Here is an 8,908-nt window from a genome sequence, read left to right as displayed (position 1 = left end):
ATATATATATATATATATATATATATATATATATATATATATATATATATAATTGTATATAACTTTATAATGCTTTTTGATATCCAATCAAATGAAATTACTTAATTTTAAAATCACTTAATTTTATTATATATTTTTATTATACACAAATATAGTACTTTTATTATACACAATTATAGTATAATAAAATCACATAACTATAACTAAGCCAAGTTAACATAATTTCTAAATCGTTAAGAGATACATTTTATTGTTTACATCATCCAAACGTTTCGACCTTGATTCGTATCTTCTTCACAATAATAAAGTATATTTCTCGACGACCTAAAAATTATATCAGTATAAGTCAATATTAAGTCAGATAGTAACTAGTCTGAGTTGATTTTATACTATAATATTTGTGTATAGGTTTTCAAAGGCTCAATAATATAGAACAGATGCTATATATACGTATATTAGACATACATAGCAAGACTTAAATTATAAAAAGAGGACAACAAGAGAGTTTTCTTTTCATTATATTACGTGTCAGATAAAACAATTCGTTTTATCTGACACGTAATATTTCGAGCGGTTGGATCAATCCTAGGTCGATTTAATCCAAGTTTTATAGAAGATTATTCTGTTTTATTCTCATTTTGTAAGATTACTCACGCGTGGGATGAAAAACCTGATGAAGATGAAAGTTCTGATGAAAAAAATCTGACGAGAATTCTACCGAGTTTAACCTATAGTTTTGAAAATATGGAAAAAACCGATTTTTTTCAATTTTTTCGCAGATTTTTTCAGTTTCTTTTCCAAACATAGAAAAATTCGTTTGGAAAAATTCATGCGTGTTTGATTAGAATCCACATTTGCTTCTTTCCCTAATTATTTTAAAAAGAAAATAATTTAACATTTAACTGCGCGCATTTAACTAAAGTTAAATTAACTCCCTCTCCCCCCTCCCTCAGTAAATAATCTGTTAATAATTTGATAACATATTGAGCATAATTTATCGATAAATCCAAAGTCATCTGTGTCCACAATCTGCTGTTGTTCTGTCAGTAAAGTTTGCAAACAGAATCTGATAGCAAATTGTATATGTATCTTGTATATTTCTGAGTTATTATATTTTATATCGATTATGAAGTTATTATATTTTATATCGATTATGATCACTACACGTCATTGCTGAGGATATTTTATCCAGTAAAGGTATTAAAACATGAGACTCTATGATAACATTCTAATTCTTTTATATGTTTTTACTCCGCAACCTCTGACCTTAAAGTTTCTTCTTTCTTCTTATTTATAATAATGTCATAGTACAAGGGAAACAAAAAGCAAATCACACATAAATAAATGAAATCATAGTTTATTTTTCAAATAAAATAAAACATTTTCTCTTGAAATATTTTTTTCTTTAAGTAGCAAAAATAGCAAATTTTCGCAAAAAACCATTTTTTCTTGTTTTTTTCCAGCGATCTAAAGAAGTCGGCTTTTTTAAAACTATAGTTTAGCTGCATGCTAGCAGTACTAATCGACGTTATTTCGCCCCGACACTTGGAGTTCTCACGTTACGTGGAAACTCGTTCAATACGAAACGACGTTACATGACACGTAAGATCGGAGACGTACACACACAGTGACGTGTGACACAAACACATTACGTTTCCTCGCATGAGCCTCTCTCTCTCCCCCCTCTCTCTCTCTCTCTCTCTCTCTGTCTCTCTTTCTGCGGTCGGCACATCGCTATCACGCACATCATAGATTTATTAATAGCACAGCGTGCCCTGCAATGACAATGAGAAAGCGTGCATTTTATTATTGAGGCATCCACATCACGGAGCCGGTTACGTTCTTGCCGTTTTCGCATTTCTCTAACGGGGAATGGTCGGTTTTGTTCGTCGCACGCGCGCGCTTTATGTGACTTTATTTTCGCGACAAAAGCAAAATTATTCACGGCTTGTAGCATGTCAAACAATTTGTAGATCACTATCGGACACTCGGTATACACTCGGTGTATGCATTTATTCTTATAACAATCGAAACGATCTCGCGCCTACACTGCAAATCCAAGTGTATTATTTTTAACTCTTAAACAATATGGTGGAATTATGGAACGTAAACAACAAGGTGGGATCACATATAGCTCGATTTTTTTTAGTTTATGTTTTGTTCTGCTATTTTTCTATTACAACTTTAATAAGAATAATTTTTTTTACTATATAGAAACATCCTCTTTCATTGTATGATTTTAGCACAAATACATCACAAAGTTTCAATGGATTGTATTAAAAAATATACATGCGAATAAGATCTTGAAATCACCTTATTTAATCCCTTAAACAGGATTCATTATTTGTGTTCCTGTAGGCAAGATAAAAGTGATCAACTATTAAAGCTTTTAAAGACTAATATCTTTTTTGAGGACGCTGAATATGAATTTAAGAACAAAATTTCAAAATTCAAAATTTATGTAATTGTTATGAAACCTAGTATTTGAAGGTTCTTTGAGTCGCTAAATATAAATTTAAGTATGAATTGAACATAAAAAATATAAAATAGATAAAAAAATATAAAATATAAAAAATATGACTAGAGTGTAATTCTACCACGTGCAACACTGTGAAACTAATACAACACTGTGCTAATATTATTTTATTCAAAAACTGAGAAATGTTTATACCTTTGAAATGAGAACCTAAAACGTTCCTAAAAACTATGAATTAAAAAATTTTATTTATTGACAAAATTTTTTATTTTTTATATATTTTATGTCGCTATATTGAGAATATTGAGTTTCATAATAATCAGATAGATTATGTTTTTTTGACAGCCATATTGGGTCCGTCATTTTAAATTTAGATATTTTTAAACTCAAATTAATATTCAGTAACCTGAAAAACTCTTAGATATCGGGTTTCATAACAATCAGATAAATTTTGAATCTTGGCCTCCAATTAATTCCACTATTTTGAATTTTGAAATTGTGATATTAAATTCATATTGAGCAACATAAAGAACGCTGGAACACTGACTTTATGAAAATCACGAGCTAGCTAATCGAAAAATAAATGATGTGCGCCAATGCACAATAGGAACACAAACATTTTTCGCGCTATATATCGTCAATGAGCTATGCAAGATATTAAAGATTAAACATATAAATATATAATTCGGCTTTTTTTACGCTTTTCTTACCGTTTTAAGTTACGTTATTTAACACGTTTGAGAGAAAGAAAGGAAAAGAGAAGGATTAAAAGGAAGAAAGGAGGGAGAGAGAGAGGGAGAGAGAGAGACATGTGTAAATTATAATTTAATACGTTTAAATGACGTGACTTAAAACGGTAAAAAAGCAAACGTGCAAAAAGCAATTCGGCAAAAATAACACATTTGCGTTTGCAATGTAAACGCTTGTTACGTTCTCGTAATCCGCAGCAGAATTGGAAAAATCGCGGATTGTATGTAGTTCAAAGCCACGACACGTTCCACGCCCGAATTCTCGTTCGAATCGCTCGTTTCGAGGCTTAGTAGACTGCTCGACCTGCTTTTATCAACTTCGCTGGAGTTGACCGATGGGATTTACGTTGATCTATGACGAAGCAATTTCGCCGAGCATTTCAACGACATTCTCTCGGAATCTCGAAAACGGGATTCCCCGTGACACGCTGGGATAACCTGATCTATCGAGAATATCTCGAGAGGTAAACTCGTTGCTTTGCGCAAACTTCGCACTCTCTCTCTCTCTCTCTCTCTCTCTCTCTCCCCCTCTCCCCTCCCCTTTTTCTCTCTTCCTCATACACATACATGATATCCCGACCATTGATCTTTCGATCGTTATGTTTATTAGAGATCTGTTTTTTATAACTATATTAAGTTGCATTGCTTATACTTAAAATAAAATAGATATATAGGTCCTTATACTGAATTGTGTCTTTTATTAATAGAAATGCCTGTGAAAGTGACTTATAAGTTTTCTGATTGACTATAAGCCACTTTTCGAGACATTGTTATCGATAAAAGAGAGTTTAGTACAAGGATAAAATAAAAATTATTGACCCAATTATTGACATCCTCTTTACATACGGAAAAATATATATTGAATCGTAGTAAATATTACTTATTTCAAATATTTAATAAATTTAAGTATTCACAAATCTATCATATATTTCATCACAAGCATCAAATTTATTTAAAATATAAAATATAAAATATTTAAAATTCTAACGAGTTTAACATTTTAATGAGGAATATTAATTTAAAACAAAAATTAGGTTTATTTACTACATAGAATCGAACTAAACAATTTTTTCTTTTAATAAAGTTTTATAATATACTTGTGAAAAGAATAAAAAATTCTCCTTTCGAATATACAATATTGATAACGAGCTTTTCCAAAATTTGTGATGAGTATATTTTAAGATCATTATCAGAAAAATATTCGTAGTAGTTGAAAGTAATAATTATCTAAGGGAAGAAAAATAAATTGAGTGATCGATTTTCTTAATAGTAAAATGATATTTTTCTGTGCGTAGTGTCATTACTTTAGAAATATTTTAGAAAAATGTGGTTTTTCTTGCGACTAGCGATGTCTGTTCACACTTTTAGTTATGAAGATCTTTTTTAGAGTCGTAAGTAGAATGCAGGCAAGAAACTTATTAATTACATACCATGTTAATTTGCAAGAAAAACAGATCGATTTCCTTAATAGTAAAATATTGTGCGTAGTCATTAACATTCTAGACTCTGTTTTTCTAGAGCGTCAATGACTGAGTCTTATGAATGACTGATTATCAACGATAATGACTAAGGCAGACTAATAATTATTTCATTTCATATGGACATTTGATAGAAAAGAGAAGAAAATAAAAAGATTACAAAACAGTTCAAGAAGCGTAGATTTGCAAAACAGCGCTCATGTTTAAGTCGTGAAGTTCCAAAATTAAATGCGATCGCGACACGCGCTCGTCTGCCGACTGTAACACACCCCGATAACTGTCTAACATTGACAAATCATTGCGAACGAGTTGTCGACTGAGGTCGCTGTAACTGTAAAACCGTTGAATGCCATCCAACTGCGGTCAAGCACAGCCAACGAGTCTATTACGCCGCGATTTCCTCACAAGATATGCAAGTGCGATGAGACCATTAATTTCGGATTAATTAGCTACTTTGGATGTCTCGTTCTCTTCGTTCCGAAGTTAAATCACTTATTGACAGAGAATACTCATAATTTCTTTCTATAATATCTATTCTCCGAATTTCTCGGAGAGAAATCTCATTCAAAACAAGTGAAAAGTGGCAGTAAGTAAGCTTAAGTTTTTGAGTGAATTATTCATTTTTTCGATTTTTCGAGTTCTACAATATTTTCATTATCGTGTCAAGTGAAAATAAAAGTACCAATTCCTGGATACGAATTGAACTCTGGACGTTAAATATGAATATCTAAATTTTTAACAAAAAATATATAAATATTATATTTAATATTTATGTATAGATAACTTATATTGAAAACTTAAATATTTAAGAACCACACACACACACACACACACACACACACACACACACACACACACACACACACAAAAGAATGTCCAGAGTTAGATACATATTCAGATATTTCTATCTTATTTTTACTTAAAACGATAGTGAAAATACTGTAGAACTCGAAATCGGAAAAATAAATGTTTCATTCAGAAACTTAAACTTGCATTAATAGTTGTTATTCGAAATTTTCCTCGAATGAAATATTCAGATTTGAATTTTGGGTTACATCAGATGTGAATTTTTCAGCTGAATCACGATTACAAATATAATGTCACGTGATCAGATGATTCAATTGGAAAGCTCAGATTCAACTCTAAATTTAGATCTGAGCGTCTTACGTGAGACAAAGTGTGACCGCAAAATCAGTGGTCTTTTCGTTCCTTCTTTGGTCTTGCGATTTTGAAACGGTGTGCCAAATGTTATCTTATGATAAAACAATTATAAAAATATTTGTGAGGCGAAAATTAGTTTCAATGATACAGAAAATCAAAATTGATCAAAGATGAAAGTTCATTAACGTGTCAGTTTATATGCTTTGAAGCACGATTTTTTACATCAGTCTGATAATTTAAAACTTTGTATCCGGAGGTTTTGCTGGCTGCTGACAACGAATTTGAAGATTCTCAAAATAGTATTTCGCACAATTAACTGCACACATTCTTCAATTCCGAATAAAAACATTCGCTCGACGATTCAAAGATGTAAAATTCACTCTGTATGAATGAAAAATAAGCGGAATTCGCGTGACTCGGTGACGAGTCTATCTTTCGAGTGGAACTTTACTCCGAGAAGAGTAAATTTAAAGCTCACTTTAATTTTCTCGTATTGTTCTAGGAGCACTTTTGTATCAGCAGCATTATTTCACTGTTTTAAATCTCAACACCGAGATAATTGATAAGTGAACGCGTCATGTGGCCCGTCGATGCCAAGGAATGCCGCAACAGTTTAGTTTTATTATATTTCATCTGATGCAGATTCGCTGATCGGCAAATTATTATATATGGCATTACGATCGCTGAATTCTGCCGACGACTAATTGATCGTGTTCGCGTCGAGTTGAGGGGATACACGGCATTCGTTTGCACAATACATTGCACTTCGACACAAGACGTTATTGTTGCCGCGCGAACTTCGACCCGCGCTACGTGACCAATTACCCACGCCTGATACCGCATTTCTGCAAACAGGAAACATTCGTTTATCCGTCCGCCTTATCGAGAAAATGCGTCACTCGGCTGCGAACGACACTTTTCCACCAACACGTTGCTACTTTATACTTCCTTTGTGCTGAATAATCGAAAATCTCTTGATCTGAGCGGAATGCGGAATATTCATGCATGTAAAGTGTGGTGGAAGTGTCGCGATGTTTATTCCGTTTGATATATTCGAGCTACTATAGTTTATTCTAAAATATTCCGAGAAGACTCTTTTAAGAATATAAGTGACATCAACATCTAGATGATATGCATATCTAGATGCGCGTGCGCAAACACAAACACATATATACACACGCATCACGTGCTAGCGCACATGCGAATTACATAATAATGCGATAACAGACGAGTATTTATCGCGTTTTGCAAAACAGCTGCATCTAGCGCAATCAACAGCAATTAAATATAATTACGCGAGAGCGAGCCATTTTCAACTAAAAATAAATAGTTCTGTTGCTAAGAGCTTCCTATTTAGAGCGCCTACTCGTGAGCGCGTTCGATCGACGCTTATCGCGAATAGATTAGCCGCAGTGTATAGTGAAAGCCTACGACGGGAAATTGATGTGAACGTCGCGGATAAAAGGTGCAGCGAGCCGATAAGAGCTTTCGTAAATCTGGCGGTTATTATACAGCTACAACATATTTGTGAGATAATATAATGCGAGATATGCGCGCATGTTATCTCAAGTGACGAAATATATCAACATGCTGAGAACGCAGAGTGTTCGAAAGGCATCGGGAAGATTAAGACGACATCTTTAGGATGTTTGTTTATGTTTCCCGACGTACAGATAAGGAAGATTCGCGCGCGGTTGACAGCAACAACGCATACTCCGCAATGCTGTAACAATATTTTGTAACGTATCAACGCGAGCACGTATCTCGTATCTTATTAACGTAATAGAAACGAAAGCGTGTGGAAGATTTAAGTATACAAGGAAAAAATAACAGTTTTATGTTTTATTGACATTATTTTGTTCTTGTATGCTTTATTTATATATTATATATGTTCACTTTTCTCTTCATTTTAGTTTTTGTTTTATTTTTATATTTTATTTTATTCTTCACATATCTTCTTATGTAAAAAGATTTCGAATGTGTGATTTTGAGTGTTATAATACAAAGTATCGATCTCTGCGATAATCTATTAGATGCAAAGAACTTACTAAAAAAGTTAAAAAATTAAAAACTGAAAACACACATTGAGAGAAAAAATATCTAAAAAATAAAAGAATATTTATTCCGTGAATATTAATAACACATTTACATATAAATCCAAATTTTTTTATTTATATTCATTCTTATATTTTTTTTTCTTCTTTTATCCTTATTCTTCATTAGTCCTTTTATTAATTATTAAATAAGATAATTGCTTTCAAGAAAAGCAAAGTTTTAAGATAATATATATTCTCCTATTTGAAAAGTATTTTATGTTAGTATAAGTAAATATGTTATACTATAAAAATAAATATCTTTTATTTTTATAAATCAAATAAATATTTTTTATCTCTTAAATATTTTTTCTCTGAATATAATAAATTTCGCTAGAAAATTAGGAAATTTTTGAAGCACATTTCAGTTCCTAAAATATAAACAGCGTATATGTGAAATTATTGCTGTAGAATGTCGATCTATTTCTCGGCTACAGAATTTTATAGTAACCTTTACCTTGAAATTCTTCTCGTGTAAAGTCACGAATAAAATGAACAATATCGAGTATTTTTCTTCTGATACCTAAATTTTCTATAATTTAAGAATTTCTCTCGGATTCATTCGGGATTCATACAGAATTCATTTAGAAGAATGACAAATCTCCCCTTTACTCTACCAGCTCAATACGATTCGCCACGTAATTTTCCGTCCTGCGAAAACAGTCGCGAGCAAGGTCGAGTTTCGCGAAACGCGGTGTCACCGTTTTTCTCCTGCCGCAGTCGCCGGCGTCCGAAGGTGGAAGGGAGTTTCGCGACGGGATAGTTTTCCAGCGAACCACCTACGCGATCCCGGGCATTGTCGCGCCGCGCACCTATCCGCAATTCACTGCCGAATCGCGTTCGATCGCGGCGCGGTTTCGCAGTTACGTGTCGCGGATCTTCCGAGAGAAAGATGCGGCGTTTCCCGGACACTGAACGGCACAGGCGGCTCGGTGCGCGGCGTTTTGCCAA

At 32.9% G+C, this 8,908-nt stretch overlaps 1 protein-coding gene across 3 annotated transcripts in view; it reads left to right on the top strand.

Annotated features, from left to right (window-relative positions):
- The window catches only part of LOC116841574 (GRAM domain-containing protein 2B-like), a 116,690-nt gene that overhangs the window by 4,749 nt on the left and 103,033 nt on the right, over window positions 1–8,908 (top strand). The window lies entirely within an intron of this gene.

This window comes from Odontomachus brunneus, unplaced genomic scaffold (assembly GCF_010583005.1).
Source record: "Odontomachus brunneus isolate Ranch 3 - 2012 unplaced genomic scaffold, Obru_v1 Obru_scaffold_016, whole genome shotgun sequence".
In the NCBI taxonomy this organism is placed as follows: Eukaryota; Metazoa; Arthropoda; class Insecta; order Hymenoptera; family Formicidae; genus Odontomachus; species Odontomachus brunneus.
Note: the sequence above shows the minus strand (reverse complement) of the source record. Positions and strands in the feature narration are given on the sequence as shown.